This window comes from Copadichromis virginalis, linkage group LG3 (assembly GCF_057382275.1).
Source record: "Copadichromis virginalis isolate Kocher_CV1m ecotype Utaka linkage group LG3, C_Virginalis_male_GT1.1, whole genome shotgun sequence".
Classification (NCBI taxonomy): Eukaryota; Metazoa; Chordata; class Actinopteri; order Cichliformes; family Cichlidae; genus Copadichromis; species Copadichromis virginalis.
Window position 1 is genome coordinate 64,643,922 of NC_140620.1, and position 25,916 is coordinate 64,669,837.

At 44.1% G+C, this 25,916-nt stretch overlaps 2 long non-coding RNA genes and 1 pseudogene across 3 annotated transcripts in view; 2 read left to right on the plus strand and 1 right to left on the minus strand.

The window, feature by feature from the left end:
- LOC146716618 (uncharacterized) overlaps positions 1-1,024 on the plus strand; it is a 117,479-nt gene extending 116,455 nt beyond the window's left edge. Inside the window, exon 2 of the long non-coding RNA XR_014919219.1 lies at positions 534-1,024. This is a non-coding gene — a long non-coding RNA (uncharacterized LOC146716618). The remainder of the gene's footprint in view (positions 1-533) is intronic.
- Positions 1,025-10,866: 9,842 nt separating this feature from the next.
- On the minus strand, positions 10,867-25,097 carry LOC146716622 (uncharacterized). Of its 2 annotated transcripts, none has more exons than XR_014919162.1 (3): positions 24,945-25,097; positions 11,874-12,338; positions 10,867-11,778 (listed from the first exon to the last, which is right to left on the minus strand). It is a non-coding gene; the product is annotated as an uncharacterized LOC146716622 (long non-coding RNA). The 2 variants fall into 2 exon arrangements; XR_014919161.1 differs by having other exon boundaries at positions 10,867-11,557; positions 11,710-12,338.
- On the plus strand, positions 13,454-16,717 carry LOC146716623 (uncharacterized; annotated as a pseudogene).
- Positions 25,098-25,916: the final 819 nt, after the last annotated feature.

Here is a 25,916-nt window from a genome sequence, read left to right on the forward strand (position 1 = left end):
GGATTGGACACAAACACTTCCTGTTTCTGACCTTTATGGTCACCATGGTAACGGCTGACACGCTCTGATCAAACACTGTCAACAGCCAATCAGCTCTCTGAACAAAGCAGCACGCAGACCAATGACTGCATTCATTTCCAAGTTTAAAGCAGTGAAGAACACAGTCTGTAGGTGAGGAAGAATTTAGTGAGAGCAGATGTTTGGATGGAATTCCTCCAATTAACAGCTGGAACCGTCCATCTGGATTGTTGGGCTTGTTGTTGGGGTTCCTACAGAGCTCAGAGTGGACACACCAAGGTTCTTCTAATGAATGAAAGTCCAAACTCAAACTAGGAGGGAAAAACATTTTCATCAACTTCAATAAAAATCCAAAGATTAGAAAAAGTGAAGCAACAATGAGTCCTAGTACAGTCCCAGCACTGAAGTCCCTGCTGCTCTTTATACTGGATGTGCTGCATCACTGACTGACAGCTGATGAAGAGTCTCTGGAAACACTCGTTTATCTCCTCTGCTCTTCCTTCTTCTCTCTGCAGGTGGAGGTGATGATGGTAAACAGGACGGTGTGTGTGCTGAGAGAGGAGGAGCTGTGTCCTGATGATCCAGAGAGGTTGAAGCAGCAGCAGCTTGTGTGTAGAGACGCTCTGACTGGGCCATGTTACTGGGAGGTGGAGAGGAGAGCTTCATCCAGCAGTGACTGACAGAGGAATGAGAAGAAGTGCAGATGACTGTCAGTGCTGCAGAGTGAACTGCTCTGAGAACAGCTCCACTGTCAGACACAATGTAGAGTCCAGCATCATCCCTGTGTGTCCCTCTGGATCTGACAGAGGATCATCAGTGTATCTGGACTGCTCTGCTGCTGCTCTGTCCTTCTACAGTCTCTGCACAGTCTCTGTCTGACTCTGGCTACATTTTTGGCATTTATATTCTTGGTTGCTCTCTTTATATTTTTCACATGCAAAATGTGCCCATCTTTGGCAAGATTCACACTGCACCTGGAAAGGAAAAATAAATGGCTCATATTCTGTTTGGTGAATACTATTACTCAACATTTTAATTATGATTGGCAAGTAATGATACTAAGACTTATGTGTTTCTTTTGTTTTGTTTTATTTTACCATTTCAATCATGCTGCGGTCAGCGTTAGCATCTAACATGGAGCAAACAATGCAGTAGTCCTCAGCGTTCCCTGAAACACAATCATAGTTAGGTTTTAATCAAACATTATTTATTGAATAATTAAAAAATAATAGTACATTTTTTCCAAATATACTTCCTGGAAAATTAGTCTCCTGAACTTTTTAAATTAGACTTTGAGAAGGGTCTTATCTGAAAGTGTTTGAAGAGCACTATTTGTACTGTGCTGTTTGAAAAGCACTATTTAAATTGGAAGTACGCACTAACGTGATAAGGACTTTACTGGACTTACCTCGATTTTCAAGTAGGGTGCAAGCTATCTGCATTCGCTCCAGCACAACTGCCTCTGTAGTGGTTGACACCTCACCGACCTCTCCAAAATCAAGGTAGTGTTCTGCAAACTGTGAGATTGATCATAATTAGAATGTAAAGTCTTAATTAGGTAAAGGATAGGATAATTATAAGCCACAAGGCTTCAGCCTATTCCTTTTTCAGTTACTGTATGATTAAGTACTTCTATGTAAAATGATCATCTTTGTTGTTGTTGACCGAAATAACTTTCACTTCACTTAAATTCACTTAAAGTCTTAATTCTAGCTAACAAGAAACTGAATCATTTGAATAAGGGTTACCTTTAACAGTAAAACTCCACAACTGCTGGAATCCTGTCGCTTGTTGTGTTGCATAGTCTGTAACTGCCACTCCATGGTGTCTTCATGCCCTCTCATCCTCAGAAAATTCCTAGTTGAACAAAAGTGTTTCTAATGAAACAAGATTTTTTTTTTTAATCTAAGAATAACACCTCAGTATCATACATACCTCCAGTTGCGCAGAATTTTCCTGTCATAAACACCTTCATTCCCATGGGGTCTATGAGCAGTATTTTCTGTGCAGAAATGTTGACAATCTAAAGAAAAAGTTAAATTAAAAATTACAATAGTTTGTGCCACTGAAAACTTATTTAAAAATAACACTTTGTGCAAGAAACTGCTTCACAACAAATTACACAAATTAATAACAAAATGAACACATACCACAAGAATCCAGTGTGTACCAAAGTTCACAGGGCACAGCCACGTCTTCAACTGGGAACTTCATCTGTGGGATTGGAAGTGCAGAGTAATTTGGATTTACTTAGGTACCATGCGTCTCAGGGTGTTTTCAAATATAGTCTTCTTTAAAGGAACCGAACTCTTTCCTCAGCAACAGAAAGGAGTCAACTGTTTGGACCACTTCTGAGCTTTCAACATACCAGTTGAGGCATCTGAACTGCCCAGAAAACAACGAGCTTGCAACTACTGAACAGAGCAGGTGTGCAGCATTCTGCACAAGTATACAAAAATGTTATAGAACAGTAAATAGGTTTTTTTTTTATTTCAAAATTAGTAGGTAAATGACATTTCTTACTTACCTTTCGTCTCTCAATAACACGGTGCAGATATGCATCAATGACCTGTTTTGAAAAATCTGAGTTTATACAACAACAGCAACAATTTTTGAAGTAACTGCTTGAGTGCTGTACACAAAAACATCTAAAGGAATCGAATTGCTGATAAAGGTTCTTTCTGCATATACTGAAACTGGGTATTATGATGTCACAGATGTCACAACATCTGTGTTGTGGTTGATAACATTTTTTCCTGTTGAAGTGAATGGGTGAAACCTTATCAGAGTTTTGCAATATAACCCCCCCCCCACCTACCCGCACATTTTAAACTGTTAATGGTCTCTGCACTGCAAATGCTTCAGAAGGAGCAGAACCTCGAAATCAGAATCAATAATGATAAGTTCTCTTACCTCATCAGAAACCACCGTGACCCCTGCAGTGTTCGAAAAGAGGAATCCAATAACTTGTATGGTCCAACAGCTGCCTCCAAGCGCCCAGTATCCTTTGCACGCCATAGCCTCTTTACTAAAAGAAAAATATGATAAGTTAGCTCAGGCATGCATGCGATTTGTAGTGGATAAGCTTGGTAAAGGCCAACGGGCCACAACAGGAAAAAAGTCAATACAATAGGCATGCATTTACACGCAGAGAAATAGGAAAGGTACAGCGGGTGGGCAAAATAGAAAATTACTGACAGGCAGATCCATTTCCAGACTTCCACAAGCTCAGTGCATGTTTCTTTACATCCAATATGAGTTGAAGACTTCAAAATGCAAACAAAGTCATGCAACAGTCAATTAAGTTGCAACGCCAAACTGGCAACAAATGACCAACTGGTCAAAAAGAGTTGTTCACTATGTCACCTTCATTTTCTAAGCTTTGTTTCCGGGAGGGAAGTTCTTGTTCACGCGTTTCTGGTCCTGGAACACAATTAAACTCCTTGTGTCAGCCGTTTTGGGTGCATAATGAATCCTCTGGACTTTGCTGGCACTGAGGGTTAGCAGTAGGATGGCAGGGAGGCATCTTCAGGTCTGTGCTGCTGTTCACCGTCTGACTGCGAGTTGGGTATTTTTACTTGTCACTGATATTTACATGGTGGCTTCTTCTGTATGGCTTGATATGGTCAATGCTGTAGTGATTTCTTAAAGTTGCTCCTTCTGTGTTTTTTTAATCTCACACATTTGCCAGCGATGTCTTGAATGGTGTAGGGTCCTGAAAAATCTGGATCAAGTCTTCCTCCCTTCCTTCCACGTTTCATGTTCAAGAGAAGAACTTCATCTCCAACGCTGTACACAAGGTTTCTGTACTTCTGGACTCGTCTAGCATAAGCTTATGCATAAGCATAAGATTGTACTTAAACTGAAATATGACACCTACTCAGTGATTTACAACATAGAGGTAGGTTGTTTCCTCTTAAACATTTTAACTGCTTTCCTTACAAAATGAACTGGAAACCTATAAGTTCAGTCTCTGAGGTGCTCTGCGATTTCTCTCAGGGTAACGTCTGCCTGTTTGGTCAGAGTCCATAGTGCTCTGTGTGGAAAGTTCAGGTGTTTGAACATTGGTGGTTTCACGTAAACCCTGAACCTCAGGTGGTGAAGCGAGGGCAAACTCTTCTGAATCTTGAGGTGTAGATGTGTCCTCTCGGGTTGCTCTGGAACCACGTGACATTCTGCATCTAGAATCTGATCAACATGTCTACGCCAGACTAAGTTGGCTCCAACATTTATGGTGTATATCAGCGGTCCGGTCCGTGAACGAATCGTGCCAGAATGCCATTTCTGACTTGGGTCTCTGTAGTCTCTGGCGAGAACTCTTTGTCCAACATTGAAGAACCTGGTTTTGTTTCTTGTTGCTTCCACCATGGAAGACTGTTTATCTTGGACATCCTTGTGAATGTCTGGTTTCAGCAAATCTAGATGTGATCTCAGATCTCATCCCATGAAGAGCATTGCAGGTGTGTGTCCAGTTGTTGCATGAGTGGTAAGACAGTAAAAAAATTGTCAATTTTCTGTTGTAGCGGTTTCCCCTCTGTGCGACTGGCTGGTTCAGCTTTGTTGCAGGATGATGGTGAGCTGAAGTGATATGTCGTATGCCGTTACTCCCAAGGAAACACTGGAACTCCTCTCCAGTAAACTGATGACCATTGTCACTTACGAGCTGTTGTGGCGGACCTGTGCGTGCAAACGGTGACCAAAGACTATTGATCGTGCTGGCAGCTGTTGCTTGCTTTACGGGGAAGATTTCTGGCCACTTTGAGTGGGCATCAACCACAACCAGGAACATTTAGTCCATAAATGGGCCAGCATAGTCTATATGAATGCGTTGCCATGGAGCGGATGGCCACTCCCACGCGTGTACAGGTGCTGTTTGAGGCTGGCGCAGCGTCTGCTGGCAAACAATGCAGGATTTAGCCATATTCTCCATTTCACAATCAGTGCCTGGCCACCAAACATAGCTTCTAGCAAGACCTTTCATCTTAACACCCAAATGTCCATCGTGCAGTGAGTCCAGTACCTTTGTACGTAGTTTGGGTGGCAGGATGACACGAGTTCCCCACATGACACATCCTTGGCAAACGGATAGTTGGTCTTTGCGGGTGGAGTACGCAGAGAACTGAGTGTCACTACAGGACGGCCAACCATTCACAGTAAGATCGTTTGACAAGATTATGTTTTGGCTCGTTTCTCTTTTCACCTGAGCACTTGTGACAGGTAGGGGTTCCATTTGTGTAACATGAAACACAGTAGCTGGAGCAGTCATTTCTTCGGTGGGTTGCATGTGTGGAAGACGTGAAAGTCCATCTGCATTTCCATGTAGCTTTGTCCCTTTGAACTCAATGGTGTAGGTGTGTGCACCCAGGAACAAAGCCCAAGCAAGCGTACGCAAGCCATGGTTGGAATACCTTTCTGAGGGTTAAAGATGGACACCAGCGGTCGGTGGTCTGTGATCAGGGTGAAGTGTCGTCCATATAAATACTGATTAAACTTCTTCACTCCTATTAGATTATTCTGTTATTATATGTTACCTTATATATGTAATCAAAGTAGTTGAATTAGAATACTGCTGTAGATCACATTATACCCTTTAATATAGAGTGTGTGAGCTGTATGTAGTGTAGTTCTCATTATACTTTTGAGTTAACAGAACATATTCACATATTAGTTCATTAGATAAATGTGCATCACTCTGTATCCTTGATCTGCTGGGAATGTGTTACACTGTTTTCTTGACATGCTTAATTGTTGAATCATGAAGAGAAGGTTGTAAGCAGGAGACTCTGTGTCTAAAGACAGGGGAGATAGATAGACCACATTCCACACCCCCACCTTACAGAAAGCAGAGAAACAACTGCCGAGGTCATAACTTAGGCGCTGTAACAGAGAAAAAATGTGATGTTTTGGCTTTTACGACTAGCTGGGGGCCACTAGAGACTATAAAAAGCTGAGCAACCCGTCACCATTTTGAGACATGTGCCTGACCCTCTGGTAGCATCTCTCCCGTCCGGACGTTGTAATGCTCTGACTGTTGAATTGTATGGAAATAAATGATTGTTGATTGAGCATTGATACACCGAGTATTGTCCCTCCTTCAGCCCAAAGATTCAAAGAATTGGGAGATTTCAACACTCCCCACACTAGACTGAGTGTTTCTCTGTCTATCTGCGTATAGTTGCGCTCGGCTGCATTTAGGGACCTTGAGGCAAAGGCAAGTAGTCGTTCGGATCGATCAGGCATTTTGTGAGATAGCACGGCACCAATGCCATATGGTGAGGCATCACAGGCGAGGCGAAGTGGTAGCTTGGGGTCAAAGTGTGTCAGAACCTCCTCTGATGTAATGAGCTGTTTAACTTAACTAAATTAAATGCCTCTTCATAGTTTGTCCATTTCCATTTGACATTTTGTTGCAGCAGAGAGTTCAGCGGGTGCAGGACTGTTGAAAGGTTTGGTAGAAACTTGTGGTAATAATTAATTAAGCCCAAGAATGATGGATCTCCTCCCAGACTCCAGGACTAGAGCATCTGCCAACTCCTGGACAGTCTGTGGTGCAGTTGGTGGATGGAGCGAGACATGATGTCCCAGATGTCCTCAAATGGATTCAGGTCTGGGGAATGGGCGGGCCAGTCCACAGCATCAATGCCTTCGTCTTGCAGGAACTGCTGACACACTCCAGCCACATGAGGTCTAGCGCTGTCTTGCATTAGGAGGAACCCGGGGCCACCCGCACCAGCATATAGTCTCACAAGGGGTCTGAGGATCTAATTTCAGCACCTAATGGCAGTCAGGCTACCTCTGCCGAGCACACGGGGGGCTGTGCGGTCCCCCAAAGAAATGCCACCCACACCATTAGTCACCCACTGCCCAACCATCATGCTGGTGGATGTTTCAGGCAGCAGAAGGTTCTCCAATATGTCTCCAGACTCTGTCACAAGTACTTAGTGTGAACTTGCTTTCATCTGTGAAGAGCACAGGGCGCCAGTGGCAAAGTTGCCAAGCTTGGTGTTCTCTGGCAAATGCCAAACATCCTGCACGGTGTTGGGCTGTAAGCACAACCCCCACCTGTGGACGTCGAGCCCTCATACCACCCTCATGGAGTCAGTATCTGACCGTTTGAGCAGACGTGCATATTTGTGGCCTGCTGGAGGTCATTTTGCACAGCTCTGGCCTTTCTTTCCTACCCCACAGTACCTTTCCTTATCTTTTGTTTCCTACTTAGTCTTTGATCACGGTTGTCTTTCTAGATAATTTCATTTGTTCTGGGGCGAGTCACTGGCTCGGGTGCATTCTGGGACTGTCAGTTCACCAGTGTGCTGGCATGCTTCTTAACAAACACACCACTACAGCAAACATCTCAGTTGTACTTGTTGATTTCTTCAACAAAACACTGAACAAAACATGTCCTTGTGAGTGTGCTGCCTGGTGCTTTTACATTTTGTGATAATTTGAGCAGCCCAGAAAGCATCCCATGAATTCAATTATGTTATTGTATCTGAACATGTGCACTAGTCATTAAATTAGATGGGAAAGAATGATTCAGGGTAAACAACTGCACCAAGGGAATTACATTTTTCTTCTCAACATGTAAAATGTCTGTTGATAAGCAATTTCTAAAACAGACATTATGAAAATCACATTAAACAGATGTGATTAACTTTTTATTCTAGCAAACATAACATCAATGATGACACAATCAGTCTTCATCAGAAGTGCTCAAATCACTCTCATCGTCTGAAACGTCCTCCTCCTCCTCCGAGTCCATTTCCAGGAGTGGTTGGTGGCTGAGGATTCTCTTGTACACGTCCTTTACTTTGAGCGTTTCAGCTTTCAGTTCACTTTGTTTTTAAACCAGGCTATGGAGTCCTTTCTGTGCATCCTCCGACATGCCAACAAGGGAGGCTGTAAAAACAACAAAACTATTAAATATAAGTAAAACAAACAAACAAACCTCACCTCATAAACACAAGGAGTTAGGATCATGTAATTAAACTTTTTTTAAGGGAGAAGGCAGTGTTAGCTAGCAACCCAAATATAGGTAAAAGATCCAGTAAAACTTTAGCATCTGCTCTTATTTTCAATCAATTCATCACCAAATGTATAAATAAATAAAAGATGTGCTTACAGTCTGAGGAGATTGTCCCCAACACCACAGATCGCATTTGCAACACTGTCCAGTGATGCTGCATCTCCCTGCAAAGGATCATCTCCTCCTCTCTCAGGCGCCTCACAGCCATCACCTTCTCAAAGACCTTTCTCTTTGTCCGGAGGTCAGCAGCAGCTGCAGTTTAACAACATCAGATGGGAAAACATAGCAGCATATTATGATTCAAGAACAAAACATTCAACTGCTGCTCAGATACTGGGAGTTTGTTTAAAAAGGATATTTAGAAATCAAGAGCTTACGTTCACTTGTGCTCTGCCAGGGCCAAACGTCGCTCTGCATGAGGGCATCACTGGATACGATTTGCTTTGTTGCTTGTTTCCTTGTTGTAGTCGTCAACAGCAGCCGCCAAGCGTTTCTTCTCATCTAAGATGACCTTGCGAATTCTGTGTCGCCTCTTGTTGCTATCTGTAAATAATCATAAAAAGGAACACCTTCACATAATGCATATATTTACATTTTAATCTACACTCATCAATTCGTTTGCTAGAACAAATCACATCCAGCTTAAACAAACCTGGATCTGATTTTATTCTGTTTACAAAGTAGCTGTACAAGCTGTACAAACTGAGCATCAAACGGTCCGTTTCAAAGAAACTGTGACACCATTTTGTCTGTAAAGACTTTGTGTTCGCACTCTGATGATGACGACAAGCTCCTCTACTCGTGCCTGCAACGCTCCAAGGCTGCCATCAGTTTGATCCGTTTCTAAGTGAGAGGAATATTAATCAGAACACAGGATGAGTAACAGTCACCAAACTACAGTGGACTCTGTAATCACTGACTTGATGATATTCATTATAAGACATCTGGAGCCTTCATGTGCTGCATTATCATGAGATAACAAGTATGTTGGTGTTCAGCTTTATAAAACCAACTAGTACGACATCACTTCAACCCAGGTCCAATCCAATTTGATCAAACGCAACAACTCTGCCATCAATTCTGCTTTTACAAGCTTATTTTTCATTGTTTGTTGACACTGTCAGAAAGATCTTAACTCTAAGTTCTTTAATGAGGCCATGGTGGGTCCTGTTGTTATACACGAGTGCATTATATTGAGACTCACCTTCAGCCCATTGCTGCAGTGTGTCGTCATCCACACCCAGCTCATTTCTGCTCACATTCAGGCTCTCCACTTGTTCTCTAAGGATCCTTATGATCTAAGAATACATTAATAAATGTCATTCATATGGACATTTTTAGAGTACTGGTGTTTCCCCCCCCATTACCACACACATTAAAATGGGTGTTGAAAAAATGACCTTTAGATATCTCTGGCTCAAAGTGCGGCCCAGTTGTTCCACTTTCCTTTTGTTCCAGCCCAAAGCCAGGAGGCTCAGCATGTCTGTTCACCCTGCATTTCAGTTAGTATACAAATAAGAATGAATGAGCAGGAGACTGAGTGGAATCTCACACACAGACACACACCTGCTTTAGACATGTACTTCGTTGTGATGGCCGCCCTAGACAGGAAACTGTTTACTTGTTCCACCTCTTCTCCAACTGTAGAACCGGCCCCATCCTGAAACGCACCTCCCCATTTGATCTATAGAAAGGAGGTCACAATACATGACTGCTGAATTCATTCAACCTTATAACAAAATGTCTTAAACGTATCCAAGACTACAAGCTGCAGTACACCTCGCACATCCAAGTGTGAGCTACTCAAAATTAAGTACACATTAAGATAAAGTCAAGTAAATAGTATTACGACAACACCAAGAGAAAAACAAAATAAATATCCACCCATCCAAATATGTATCCACACACACACACGTATGAGTATATGGTTATGGCGTTAACGTCATTTTAACAAGATTAACGCTGACAGCACTGATATATATGTGTATCTTACATCATTTGTGTGTCTCTGGATGTATTTCACAAACTCAGCAACTTCCTCATCTTTCTCAATGAAGACACCTTCAAAGTTCCCCTGCTCTGAAGTGCTGAACGAACACGGTGACAGTTGTTTGAAAAGAAACATCAAAATACAATTTTTGTACAAATCCATATTTGATTTATGTACACAATGCATAACGTACCTTGCATTTGATTGAAAGCGATAGAGCTTGCAGTTTCCATCAACTGAGACGGCGAGCATGTCTGGAGTGCAGGCAGGGCAGCTAAAGCATGGCTCCTTGCACATCCTGTCCACCTCACACTTTACAGCACTCCACTCCAAGAAACTTTTACTGAAGGCATCAGCTGATATTCGGCCAGTCTTTTAAGTAGAGGACAAACAACAGAATATTCACGGACAGTCATCATAAACATTGATTTGCACAATTTCCTTAAACTTGACAAATTTAGAAACTCACCCTTCCAAAATGGGCTGTTCGTTCATCCAGCACTTTGACAAAGGCCTTAAGTGACATCCCTGCTGCAGCTTCTTAATGTCATAGAAAGACTGAAAGACATCCATTGAAAACAGGGTGCAGAAATTTAAGGTGCCAGGCCAATATCCACCACCCTGGAAGTCCTTAACTGAGGGGGACCACATTAGGCCACAGCTGGTGCAGCTCACCACTGGCAGCGCAAGGTTATAACGGCCTTTAGGAAGGATAAGGAGAAATCCAGTCATGGCTCAACAAAGACATTCATTTTTTCCCATGTTGTTTTCAAAGCGGTCTGGTAAATCCAAATGACCTTTGACAGGTGCCCACATATACTGTGGGCCGAGGGTAATTCAAAACAATGTAGCAATGTACAATTTGCAATAAAACCTGCAAACACATCTATTGTGTATGTACTGTGTGACAAAAGAGCAACTTACCATTTATGGTTACAAGAGCCACAATTGCACCGGGTGAAACCTCAACGTTACCTGCTGGGCAGTCACACACAGTCTGGTCTTTGCACAGGCAACAGCCGAACTAACATTAAAAACACACAATATATATAAAAAGAATTGGAAATTAAATGATACACAATAAATATACAATAACAGCACACACTCATAGTACATAGCAATAAATGCATAAGACTTAAAAACCGTACATATTGGATTGTGAAACTCTGATGAAGGCTGCAAAAACCCTCCTGTTACTGCCTCTCTGCTGTGCAGGACAAAGCGTGTGTGAACTGCAATATCACAGTCAGCACAAAGGAATGGAAGAGGCAGGCAGTCCAGACACCTCACAACTACTTGTTTGCCACACTGACACACACGGTGTGACTGTGGATCCAGAGTAGCTAACATATTGTCTATAAGACAAGGCCTGGCCTCTTTCCACTTTAGCAAGGACACCATGTTTCTGATCGCCCAGTGAGTAGCAGCTGACTCAGACAACGTCTCACAAGTCATGGCTGCGTCCTCTTCTCCATCCTCCAACAACTGAAGGAGCTCCTGACGAAGCACCTCAGTTCCACACACTAACAGAAAAAAAATAAAGAAACTCTTCCACAAAGTGAAAAACACTCTAGGCAGTATGTTTCTTAGGACTGCACAAAAGCCCTGCCTAACTCAACTATAACAACAAATATAAAAGTAAAGGAATCACAATATATACAAGAAGGTAAAGTACCTTTTGTTGGGTTGACACTGGCAACATAACTAGGTTCTTCACGTGGACACTGATGCTGATCTGCAGACACTGGGGGGAAAAAGAGATTGAAGAATATTTACTTACTGAAATTCTTTGGTGAAAACAAGTTGTGAGATAAAATCAATGGTTGTGAGAACACTGACCACGTGGCAACTAGTACTTCGACTGGATGATGGTCTTTGAGGAATAAAATCTCCCTGTCTGTCAAGGGCGGCATCACTTACATTTTGATTAGATACCTTGAGTTTGTAAATGATCAGATTACATAATTGGAATACAATGTATCCAATTCAGGGTTGCAGGAGGATGAAGCCTATCCCAGCTGATACAGGACAAAGACAGGCTGCCAGTTTATTGCAGGGCTAACACGATATGTGTAACAGAAAATCCACTTAAATGTTTGATATTTCTTATAATAATCATAATTATGACTATTATTTAAAGGTTTCTTTAAATAATACATTTTGATTTTTTATAACCTCTAAAATATAAACCTGAGCTGTTTCAGATTCTGACCTCTGACCTCACTGCAGCTCCCTCTTGGAAGTACGTCTGCTTCTTGTCTACCCCCAGTGATGACCGCCTGCCCTTGATATCACGTACTGTACCTGAGGAACAAAAAAGGACAAACACTTGCCTTCATTTAAGAAGTACATTCATACAGAGGTAATCTATGGAAACACACTAGTTCACCCTTTGGGAGAAATCAGTTCCTGTGAAACATTTCTGTAAATGAACATCATGTGGAGAATGAATGAAATGAGTTCTTCAGGTGACTCAGCAGTCCCACACTGACAAATGAAATCTAGTTAAACTATTAAGCATATTTGCTCTTCTGAAATCTGTGTTAAACAACAACAAACATAAATTAGTAACAAAAATACAGCTGAGTAGAGGCTTTACAAACCACCAGCAGCCATAATGCTAAATTTTAATCTTCAAATGTTTCTGAGCCGTCTTCAACCTGCTTTTAACACATTAAAGTCCCACAGTCAATGCAGCCTGACTCAATCCTAGATGTTCAGCACACAGAGACACAGAGGTGCCGTTTAAAGTTTAGTGATAACCTGAGTCACTGATCATTTGCAGTATTACAGAGTCTGGCAGTCTTTGCATGATGTCCACGTCACTGTGAGTTTCTAGCTGACTCTCAGGTGTGACAGGTGTGCCAGCAGGAAAGAGTAATAATAACCTGCATCCTGAAGAAAATATAATCTGGTCAAACATTATTCAGCTTTAAATATTGTTCAGCTTTAAAGTTACTGTGCAACTGTGTAATAAAAATGTGCTCACGACTTTGGCCTTGAGAGCGATAAGAAGCGATCGCCTCATCCTGCAGGTGCATGATATCTGCAAGCGAAGAGACTAGAACACCCAAGGCCGATTTCCTTTTATGGAGTTGTTTTTCTGCTAATGCAGCACTTTCCTCACAACCCCCTCCTGTAAGTTTTAGAGAATATATACCCATCCTTACAGCAAATATTAGGAATCTCCTGATGTGAGCTGTGTTGAGAGGTTGTCTCTGTCTCAATAAAAGTTCACTGATTCCCCATCTGCTGCAGGTGTCCGGTTGTCTTCATTCTCCGCCAGCCTGGTTAAGTCAATTCCTCCTTAACATCTAAAAGAACCTATTTAATGAAGGAAGACGGGTTCACTTTGTGTTTAATATTATTCTATTGCTGTTGTTGTTTTTTTTATATCCTTCAATTGGCGTCACGAACAGGATCCGCTCCAGGGCAACTGGAACGGATGGGAGGACATCGGCAGTGGTCTGAGTGAACGGAGTTTGGACAAAAGCTGTGTGCACACAAAAACAAGGTAAGCAGACCTTTTATTTCTGCTATATTGAACATTATAAAAATACTTAGTGTCCAAACTCCTAGTAATTCATAACCAAAATTGTCTGGCTTACTTAAGGCTTGTTGAGAATCAGACAAGTGAATAAGAGATAAGTGAATAAGAAATAAGTGAATAAGTGAATAAAGATAAGAGTGAACTGAGGTCTGACCACGGTTGCAGCCGACGGGTTGCTCTCCGGTGTCGGATAAATACCTCAGTGCAGGTCTGGGACCTTGAAAGGGTTTATTAGTAACGCCTTTCTAAACAAATTAAAAGGTTAAAGGCCTTGAGAATATTTTTTAGTAATATTCTCTAAACTACAGAAGGGTTAGGAAGGCCCAGAGGACTTTATTAGAAAAGATCCTCTAAAACTTAAAAAGGAGAAGTACTGGTTGGAGTCCAAAGGAGGGGTCCCTTTGATCAATAGGAGAAAACGGATCTCTTCTTAAAACCCCGATGATTTTAGTGTTTTAAATGTTTTGATGTTCTGTTTGATATTGGACACACATAAATACACGCTGAATGCTTGCTGTGGAACACTGGGCAGGACAGTTTGGTTCTCCGTTGTTCACAGATTACACAATTAAAGGAACTAGGTTCCTCTTTTGGTTAAAATAATACACCACACATAGAATTTTTTTTTTTACACATTTATTACATACATAAGGAGGGTAATGAGTGACTGCAGGTAATGTATGAAGTGTGAATGAGACGTGTGAACAAGGTGACAACCAACTAGCACCCCTATCAGGAAGCTCTAGGCAAGGTTACCCGCCAGACTCCGGTTTGGTAGAAGCTTGGTAACACCTGAAGGGATATTTCAGTGCTGACTCACCTTTAAAGCAGCGCCCCAGCTGTTAGTGCCTAACAGAGGCAGAAACCCAGCTGGCCCAAATTCTCCTTTAAAATCAATAAAAGAACACTCCTCCATTGACAGTAAAATGGATGGAGAATTAGATCGAGAAACTAATGATGATGGTTGGGGTCCCGGTGTTATTCTTAGCACATTGGGAGAACAATTAACATGTGTTGAGACAGTCATCAACTCCACACACCAGCCTAAAGAAGCAAAAAAGCAGAAAGAGTCATTGAGGAAAACAGCTGAAAGGTTAATGAAAGAAAAGGGAAAGGACGAGGGGAGTAGTGGTAATTGGGGAATAATTTGGCAGAATAAGGCTATGCAGGCAAAAGAGAAAGAGGAAGAAGCCAACTCAGCAGCAGCAGGTGCAGGTGTGATGAGCGGGGTGAGACACAGAAAGGAAGCAGTTAAGCACGCAGGCCGCAAAGCTAAATTTAATCACTGGGTGTGTTTATGGGAAACTGCAAAACCACACATGAAGAAAAATAGGTCTCAGCCACCTCCCTATTCTGCCTCAACTCCTCCCTCAGCAGGCATATATCCGGTACTTAATATCTCTGGTGGAATAATGACTATTGGAGAAGAACCGCCCGTAGCTCCAACTCCCATAGATACCAAGCATTTTTGCCCAGGAAGCTCCTCTCTGTCGGCGACATCCTCAGCTAGTAGTAGAGCCCCCTCTTCTATGTCCCATTGTTCTGGAACCGGATCTGAGGGCCTAACTGACCCATTTGCGAGCGCACCATTTGCGGTTCGAATGAACAGACAGGAACCCACTGAACAACAATTAACTGATCTAGAAGCAGCATTACGCAGCTGCTTAAATGAACATAGGTCAGTGGTCCAGGTGAATAATCGTGTTGCGTCAGCCCCTCTTTCCCGGTCCAACCCCTTTGCCAGCACTCCTGTCGCTGTTAAGGGAGATCTGACCGCTACTGCAAAAACTGAGCCTGGCACTTCACCAAATGTCACAGTTACCATGTCTTTGGTGGGCCGTCAGGATCCGGAAACACAGATGAGTTTAGCCCACGTTTTTGCTGACACTGCTACCCCACCAGGCGGGGAAAAACTGAGGATACTGATGATGAACTCAGTGACCTTAACAATACACCCCTCTCTACCTCTCCCAGTTTAGGATATCAGACTAGATCTAAGGGCCCTGTGCCTCAGCCTCCAGGCATGTTTCCCCTGGTCCAGACTAAAGCGCAACGTACACCAGTGTATCAACCTTATTCATTCGGAGATGTCCAGGCCCTAGTGGACAAACTCCCTGACATAATGGAGGGAGGGAACGCCTGGTTGGCTGGTTTGGATAAATACACAGCTGGACAGGACCTCGCACTGGGAGATTTTAGAGCTATTATAACTAGGTGCACATCCCGATCTCAGGCAGCGGACCTGGAACAAAATGCGGGTACTACCATGCATGAGAACGAGGTGCCACTAATGCAGGCCTTGAGGTTTATTGGACCGGCCCTGCGCAAACAATTCCCACCCAAAAATCAAGGCACCTTACAGAAATTTAAATGGGAGGGAAAGCAAAATCCCACCCATTATCTAAATCAGGCTGTTGAAGACTGGGTGAACCATACAGGTCATCACCCCAGTAGGACTTGTTCACAGAGCATGTGGTTTAGAAGGGCGGTGCTGAGGGGCATTCCGGAGTCAGTAAGCCAGAAAATGGAGGATAATCCTGATTTGCAGGACTGTGACTTTGCAATCTGGAAGAAACATTTGATTTTTAATCTTAACAAAGTGCAGATTAAGTCTGATGATAAAGCGGAGAGCGTCGAAGATTTACAGTTGCAACTGTTGAAGGTTCAGCTGCAGAAAGCTAAAAACGACCTGGGTGGAAAAGGTGACAAGCCTAAAAAGCAGCTTGTGGCCGCTGCGGCTCCCCCTCCTGGTCCAGTTGCCCCTGATTTGTATCCGAACCCATGGCCAACTGATCCACAGCCCCCCCAGTATGGTGCTTATCACTCCCCGGCCCCTTATGGGCAGAGAGGTTCCCCATTTGGAGGAAACAGAGGTGGTTTCAGGGGAAGGGGTCAGATGGGAGGTGGTAGGGGAGGCCAGATGTATGTTTGTTTCCGGTGTGGACAACCTGGACACTGGGCTAAAGCGTGCCCTTTGAACCCGGCTGCTGGAAGAGGCAGGGGAGCCCGTGGTGGGCCCTATCAGCATCCTGGCCACAGAGGTGGACCTCGTGGTGCTTTAGTTGAAGTGCCCCCGGCCCCACAGATGCCTGTGATGGGGTGGGAGTACTACGAGGGTGGTCCCCAGCTATAGGACACCCCACAGACTGCCCAGGACGGTGAAGGGACAACGGCGGACCCTATGCTGTCCATAACTGTAGATAGAAGAAGAAGCAGCTTTTTAGTGGACACTGGAGCTACGTACTCCACCATTAAGGATGTTGCTCGTGAAAGACTTACTGACAGAGTGATTACAGTGGTGGGCATATCTGGGGAACCTAAAACTCTGCCTTACACCGTGCCCCTACCCACAAAGGTTGGAGATCAGACCTTGTTACACAGCTATGTTTGTTCAAAACAGGCGCCTGTGAATTTACTGGGAAGAGACTTGTTGATTAAATTAGGAGCCACAATACTCTGCTCTTCACAAGGCCTAACTGTGACTCTCCCTACTGGGGTTGTACTTCCCTGCTCTGATGGGCCAGAGGGAGGTGGTCAGTTTCTGCTGCAACCCTCCTCCTGTTTGACGGACTCTGCTGACATCTACTGGGCATTATTGGAAGTTGAAACACCTGCTGAACCAGGAGTTTGTACTGCTTTTCAGCAATGGCGGCCGTGGCTCTCACTCCTACATCCTTATGTCCCTCCCCCTGACCCACCTCATGTTACACTGTTTTATGACAGGCATGACACCACCTGGTACCAGCACATGTTCCAAGAGCAGTGTGAGGGGCGGGCTTGGTCTCTGAACATGTCGTGCATTTTTGCGGCACCGGAGGGAGTGGCAGCAGCGGTTACTTTTACAACAGATCAATTACAGTGGTACATGATGTCTGATGAGGCAGCTCCCCATGTGTCACTGGCCTTACATCCTGGACACCAGGCTAAGGAGCTGGGTGGAATGGTTAAACGTTCCCTTGCGGCCACTGACTGGACACCTACAAAACTCCCACAGGTTTTGTTTTCTCCATCTACCAACACATACCAAATTTTAAATGATTGCTTTAATTCCTCAACACTGCAACATAGAGTGGTCAGCGGGTCACATGGCAGAGAACACACAGACCACTGTGATGCTGCGCCTTTACTCGACTCTCTTCCAGATTGTTTGTGGTCCCATGGACCCACAGATGTAGGTTTAGTTGATGTGGAGCCAGTCTCTTTTCAACTGTCATCTGCTACCCCTTTGTGGCAGCCTCAGTACCCACACAGACCGGAGGCTGAGGCTGGGATTGCAGAAACAATTTCTGGTTTGGTCACTGCCGGTGTCTTGGAGCCCTCCTGCTCTAAGTGGAACACGCCCATCCTACCCGTTGAGAAAAAAGGCACGGGGAAGTTCAGAATGGCACATGATTTGAGAAGGATTAATGCCTTACTTGGCACTCCTACTTTGCCTGTGCCTAATCCTTATGTTGCCTTGACCAACCTCCCACCATCTCATGCCTGGTTCACCTGCATTGACTTGGCTAATGCCTTTTTCTGCCTCCCACTTCGTGAGTCACTGCGTGACATTTTCTCATTTACATTTAGAGGCCGACAATGGCGTTACACTCGCTTACCACAGGGATTTGCCCTCTCCCCAGGACTGTTTAATCAGTGTTTGAAAGAACTTTTACAAACCTGCCCACTACCATCTGACTGTATGTTAATACAATATGTGGATGACCTTTTGCTGTCTGCCCCCACGGCTGACATCTGTTTGGAGGCCACCAGAGTGGTACTTCACCACCTGGCCAACACAGGTTTTAAAGTGAGCAAAAACAAACTACAGATTGCAAGAAAACAGGTTTCTTTTCTAGGCCGCATGGTCTCACAGTCCGGTATTTCCTTGTCCCCAGAACACAGGAACTCCATTTTGCACCATCCAAAACCTCTAACTGTAAAAGACATGTTGTCATTTTTGGGCCTGACTGGTTACAGCAGGACCTATGTCCCAGACTATGTTGGCCTTACTTCCCCTTTGCGCGCTTTGGTAAATGAACAAGGCATGAGAAACCTCTCTGCTCCCCTCTCATGGACTACAGAAACAGAACAGGCGTTTATAAAGTTAAAACAACAGCTTTCTGTCGCCTCTGACCTTGCTGTGCCAGATTATGCTTTGCCTTTTCATCTTGATGTTTCTGGAACTGGAACCCATATCAATGGTATCCTGTTCCAGAAAAAAGGGGGAGAGAGAAAAGTGTTGACATATGTAAGCGTAATGCTTGACAACACTGAAAAACGCCACCCACCGTGCACACAACACGTTTCTGGACTTGCAAAAATCATTCAGAAAACAGCACACATAGTGATGAACCACCCACTAAAAATTTTGACATCACACAGTGTGGTGGCCTACGTCTCCTCACAGGCCTTCACACTCACTTCACTCAGGCAGAGACGCCTCAGTACCATTTTGGAAGCACCACACATCACCTACTCACATGAAGGCATAAACATGGCTGATCACATGGGATCGGGGGAACCACATATGTGTGAAGAGGTTGTGCAGGTACAGGAGAAAATCAGGCCAGATTTGCAGGCAGAACCTCTAATGGATGCAGAAAAAGATTGGTTCACAGATGGATGTTGTTTCAGAACTGAAAGTGGAATGTTGAAGGCTGCATGGGCAATAGTGGAACAGACAGACATGAGATGGAAAACAGTGAAAGCAGAGCAGTTGACAGGACAACAGTCTGCACAGAGAGCTGAACTGAGAGCGGTGATTGAAGCCTTAAGGATGGGAAAGGGACAGAAAGTGAATATATACAGTGATTCAGCTTATGCTGTGGGAGCAGTGCATGTGGAGCTCAAGCAGTGGCTAAGAGCTGGTTTTTTGACAGCCAGCGGAAAGCCTATTAAACATGAGATGGAAATGAGGGAATTAGCGGAAGCACTGTTGTTACCTGTTAAGGTGGCAGTGGTAAAATGCAAAGGACACAGTGCCGGATTGGACTTAGTGGCATTAGGTAACAAACAGGCCGACTTAGTAGCTAAGCAGACAGCTGGTTACTTACCCTCCCTGATTATGGTAATGGACCCAGAAGCCACACCCCCTCCAGAAAGACCACCCATACAACTAGGCCTAGCCACAATCAGAGAGTTACAGGACAAAGCCAGCCCCCAGGAAAAATCATTATGGGTAACAAGAGGGGCCACAAACACAGACGTTTGGCGTGGCCCAGATGGAAGGCCCATTCTACCGCCAGGGGTCAGACAGACAGCAATGGAAGAGGCACATGGAGTGGGGCATGTGGGACCTGCACAAATGATGAGGAACTTAGCCGCCTGGTGGCACCCTTATCTAAAAGACATGACAAAATACATGGTTAAAACCTGTAAGGAGTGCAACCAATTTGGAATCAAGCCCGCCTTCAAGCCAATAGCAGGGTACTTCCCCATCCCACTTTGCCCAGGGAAAGAAATAATCATTGATTACACAGACATGGTGGACAGAGTAGGTAGTTACAGGTACCTGCTGGTGGCTGTGGATGCATTTTCAGGTTGGCCAGAAGCCTGGCCGACAGCAAGTGAAAACAGTAGAACTGTGGTGAAGTGTCTGATTAATCATTATATACCACAGCATGGGTTTCCCGAGGTCATAAGGTCGGACAATGGTTCACATTTCAGGAACCACGATCTGCAGAGGGTTGAAGCCGCATTAGGTTTGAAACATAAGTTTGGCTCAGTTTACCACCCCCAGTCCCAGGGGAAAGTGGAAAGGATGAATCAAACTCTAAAAACTAAATTGGCTAAAATCTGTGCACAGACCAAATTAGATTGGGTTAAGGCATTGCCTCTTGCATTAATGTCCATAAGATGCTCAGTAAATCAAACCTCTGGTTACACTCCATTTGAGTTGGAGCATGGCAGGCCTTTTCCTGGCCCCTCCTCTCGCCTGTTAATGTCGGATGAAGCTGATTCAGACCTCGATCCGAGGACATATTATAACATGCTCCGCAGTTTTGTTGCCCAGTATTCCTCACAGGTCGCTGAAAGAAACCAGCAAGAGCTGAAAGAGGCGGCTACACCTGGAATGGACTACGTCCTCCTGAAAGTCACAAAGAGAAAGTGGGCTGAGCCTCGCTGGACAGGCCCTTACCGCATAACAGAGCGGACCTCCCACGCTGTCAGGCTCGAAGGGAAGGGTGACACCTGGTTTCATTACACACAGTGCGCTGCTGCCACCGAACCAGGAAGAACCTTGAGAGAGGTGCAGAAGGACCTGTCAGAAGGAGCTGCAACAGCATCACCAACCACTTGAGGGAGCCAAAACTCAACCTACAAGCCGGCTGGTTACAAAAGGGGGTGTTCTTCATACTGAACTAAACATTTTTATTTTTCTATTTTTAACATCTTTTATGACTTTGCTTTTATATTGGCTTGAGTTTTTAAGATTTACATTTTACATTGCAATAGTTTTAACCGCTGAAAGCTCATTTAAAGTTGTGTCACTGATACTTTTTGTTGCTCTTTAACTCCTAGAACACGCCCTTGGCGAGGTGGGGGGAACTGGACCACCTTTCTCTGCCCCATCATCCTCTATTAGAAGACATCCAAGCTAAGTAAACATGTCTTGGCCCTTTCCCCCTGAAATGACAGGCAGGCAAAGATGTTGCGTCTTTGTTTGCTTCCTGGCCCTGGGTCTCATTCCCATTGGCATAATCCTGATCTGTGAAGGGCCCCCGACACTTCTGACACCTTCAAGTTCAAAAGCTTCGCCCCCTTCTGACAGTCCCAATCTGACAAATGTAGCCCCTAGGGTCTTGCCCACCACTTCCTCTCCAGTTTTGCCCACGCCCGATCGATTTAGAAAGAAACGAGACACGGTTACCTCCTGTACCCCAAGTACGACTAGAATGATTACTCTCTGTGTCCCCAACAATAAAAGTTGGGTAGTTGAAATAGATTTCGCTAGCTTCCCAGTCACTCCCGTCACCAAAGACCAAGGGGGGGATCTTTTTAACCTTGCAGTACATCTCTCCTCCTCAGTGTGGTATATAACCCTGGGAGGTTGGCATCAGTGGAAGTGGTCCAGTTTAGTGTCAGAAACGGACCTCGATTGGTCCAAGCACTCTAGGGGTCAGGCTTTGCACTGGAGAAACCAAAATATGCTTAGAATAGCAAAAAAACCGGATCTTTCAGGCTTAATTTTTACCCTAAAGGATCTGGCCTTGACCTCCTGTCAACAATTTATACTTGCCCCTTGGACTGATCGCACCGCCCTGTATTGGCAAATGGAAATATGCCCTAGCGTTGGTGCAGCTCCAAGCTCTGTAGTTAAAGATGATAACCCCACCTTTAATGGCCCTCCGGTGACATATACAAACGGGGGGAGAAACGGCCGAATACGCATTGTAGACACAAATAAAATGTCTAAAGATGACCTCTTCCAAATTCTAACCGGTATTTCTGGAGCAACAAACAACTGGTTACTACTAGCTGAACAAGCTGCTGACAAGACGGCTTCCGACTGCATAGTATGTATGGGAGCCCGCCCCACTTTAAGAGTTGTACCGGCGCCAGTCAATAGTGCATGCCTCCTGCATCTTATGAACAATACAAAACGAGGTCATTGCTCATATCTGGAAAACCACTTTCCTAAAACTCAACGCTCGGTCTCTAATAAACCACCTTTCTTTTCTTCAGATGTAGCTGTGAACAATTTCACTTGTATTAACCTGACTGGCAATGCAGTAAAACTAGGTAGCTTGAACTCTTCTTGGTGCACTGAGATGACGGTTATGAAACCAAACTTCCGACCTACGGCTAGGGCTGATTTGTGGTGGTGGTGTGGCAAAAACAAGTTATATGATGGTTTCCCTCGAGATGCGTCAGGTCTTTGCGCTCTCATAACTCTTATTTTACCTGTTTTAGTCACTCCAGTAGATCTCTCTATAGAAGTACACGAAGTTGGCCTCCCATCCTCCTCTGAACGCCGCTCTAAACGTTCTCTAATCCCAGGTTCAGCTCATAATCCAACCTATATTGATGCTGTAGGTATACCCCGTGGGGTCCCCGATGAATATAAACTGCGAGACCAGGTTAAAGCAGGATGGGCCTCGATACTTTGGATGGTTGAAATAAATGCGAATGTAGACAGAATTAACTACATTCACTTTAATGTGCAACTGTTGGCTAATTACACTCGAGATGGTTTTGAAGCTGTGCACGCACAGTTATCTGCCACTTCCCTAATGGCTTTCCAAAACAGGGTCGCAACGGATTTTCTCCTCGCAGAAAGAGGCGGAGTCTGCAGCCTTTTTGGTCAGGAGTGCTGTACCTATATCCCCAATAACACAGCTCCTGATGGTTCCCTCACTAAAGCTATTACTGGTCTCACAGCTCTTACTGTTAAAATGAAGGAACACTCGGGCGTTGATACTGCCATGTGGGACTCTTGGCTTAACATGTTTGGCAAATATAAGGCCCTTGTAGCTTCCATCCTAGTTTCCATCTCAGTTTTTGTTGCTGTCCTAGTCACCTGCGGTTGCTGTTGTATTCCATGCATTCGATCCCTCTTCCAGAGACTGATTGTTACAGCTTTCACTCCTGAGGATAAGGATCTCGCCCGGCAGATGCCTTTATTGGCTAGTCAACTTCCCACCTCCTCGCCAACGGATGATGAAAACTCTGATCGTGAGGGTGACGAACATTATCGTCTTTCTCTTGTTTAAATGCTTCTAGAATGGTTGTTTCTCTGTGGTGTTTTGTATTAGACTTGTTATTAATTGTTTCCCTCACCCACTTCCTCTTGAAGGATATATCTGGTTGAACTGTGTCTGGTCGGGTTGTGAGGGTTAAGCGACGTTCTCAGGGTCTCCGGACTTAAGCCTGAGCGAATGTGTACTCCCACCACTGGATATAAATTGTTTTTTTTCCACACCCCTTCCTCACGTTTTACCATATTCACTTTTGAATGTCCTTAGCAGTTACCGTTCTGGGTTTATTTTACGGTTGATTTATTCTTTCACATTTTCACGTTTACATCTCTCATTATTATAGTATACTCTGTACTCTCCACATTTTTATCATTACTTATGCTTTTTGGTTGCTGGGTTACAGGAACTGTACTGTTAATTTTGTGTCACTACCCTGGTTGCACTGACTCGTTGTATCCTTTTGTGCAGGACAGCTGTTACTGCTTTCATCGGGAACCGAGACTGCTTGCAGCCGACCCCTGGGCAGGGTGGTGCCTGGACTCTTTTCTCCTCATCTGCAATGACAGATAAAGACAAATGATAAGACCCGAGGAGTTTTTCGAGCCAGGCTTCGACACGTCTCTGTGTTCCTTTGAATGTTACTTATTTTTGTGTGTTGACCCATTTAAGATGGGTCAAAAGGGGGATTTGAAGAAAATATAATCTGGTCAAACATTATTCAGCTTTAAATATTGTTCAGCTTTAAAGTTACTGTGCAACTGTGTAATAAAAATGTGCTCACGATTTTGGCCTTGAGAGCGATAAGAAGCGATCGCCTCATCCTGCAGGTGCATGATATCTGCAAGCGAAGAGACTAGAACACCCAAGGCCGATTTCCTTTTATGGAGTTGTTTTTCTGCTAATGCAGCACTTTCCTCACAACCCCCTCCTGTAAGTTTTAGAGAATATATACCCATCCTTACAGCAAATATTAGGAATCTCCTGATGTGAGCTGTGTTGAGAGGTTGTCTCTGTCTCAATAAAAGTTCACTGATTCCCCATCTGCTGCAGGTGTCCGGTTGTCTTCATTCTCCGCCAGCCTGGTTAAGTCAATTCCTCCTTAACATCTAAAAGAACCTATTTAATGAAGGAAGACGGGTTCACTTTGTGTTTAATATTATTCTATTGCTGTTGTTGTTTTTTTTATATCCTTCAATCCTGAGGTTTGTCATGCAGGATTAAAGCAGCCAGGCTTTGTTCACACAGCTAGGATTGTATTTTACACTGACCCTGGGTCAGTATAAGTATCATACAGTTTAAACGAAGCACTGAAACTTGCACATATTTATTACAGATGCACTGAAGCTAATCGAGATATTTGCTGTCAGTCTGTGGCTGCGATTAAACACTTTACTGGAAACTTTATTAACTGGTAACTTCATCAGTCATGACAGAAGCTAATATTTCTGTGCTAACATCGTTTAAACAGTAACAGCTTTCCTCCAATATAAGCTAACGTTTACACCGTAACTTTAAGCTAGCACCATAAAGACGGTAAAACACGTAATAACATCTACAAATGCATCTTAAAGCTGTTATATTAGCACTCGGTGTATTACTAACATAACCACATTAACATTACTGACACTCGCTGACTTTTAATAGTCATTCTATAAATGCTGTCCGTTTAAATGGTCTTACCTGGTGGTCCATATGGTCCATAAGTGAAGCAGAGGGAGCCTGACCATGCGTCACACGTTTGACGAGTTGGGAGTGAGAACGTGTTGGGCTATAAGGAACACACTCACTTCCTGAGCCCTGGGCAATAAGAGACGTTTTGTGTTTTATGATTTATTGATATGTTTGATCCTTTCTGAGCTGCGTTAATGAAGCAGTCATTAGAGCACCATGTCCGCTAGAATAGTTCTGTAGTTTGATGCTTGAGTCGTTGCAGACTTGTTGAAACTCCCTCACCCGTCAAAGCAGCGTCTTTGTTATTCGCGTCCAGCAGATGGCAGTGTTTCACTGTCTGACGGCTGTCTGAAGCTTCAGCTGGATTATTCGTTTAAATGAGATCGTTTTATAAAACTTACAACAACAGGCCTGAACCTGCTCAGCTCCAAAGAGCTGGCTAAACGATGGGGCATGTTCAGAATCTTCCTGAAGTTTAACAATTTCTCAAAAAGCTACACAAAGTGAATTTTCATATAAGACAAGAAGGAAAGAACAGGGTGTGACGTGGAAGGGGCACTCTGGCAAACAAATTACTGCTTTTATTAAGTTACAAAACTCGCAGTCTTGTTCACGAGTGATCAGAGAAGGGAACAGGAGATGGACAGATGGATCGGTGCTGCGGCTGCAGACTCTTCACCAGTCCCTCTTTACCAGTCGATTTACGTCCTTACCCTCTGTCACAACGGGACTGAACGGACTCACGCGTAGGCTCTGAGTAGGGAACAATAAAGGTTTTTTATTTACAGAAGCACCAGGTGATCTATTTACACAGTGGGGAAAAGACGGGTTCCGGGAATCCACACACGAACAGGAGGGGGGAAAGACACTTGCAGTCCACACACGCTCCAAAGTCCTCACTCCATCCACGCTCCACGCTCCTCTTCACACTCCACAAGAAACACAAAAGCTCGCTCCAATCCTCACACACTTGATCGCTCA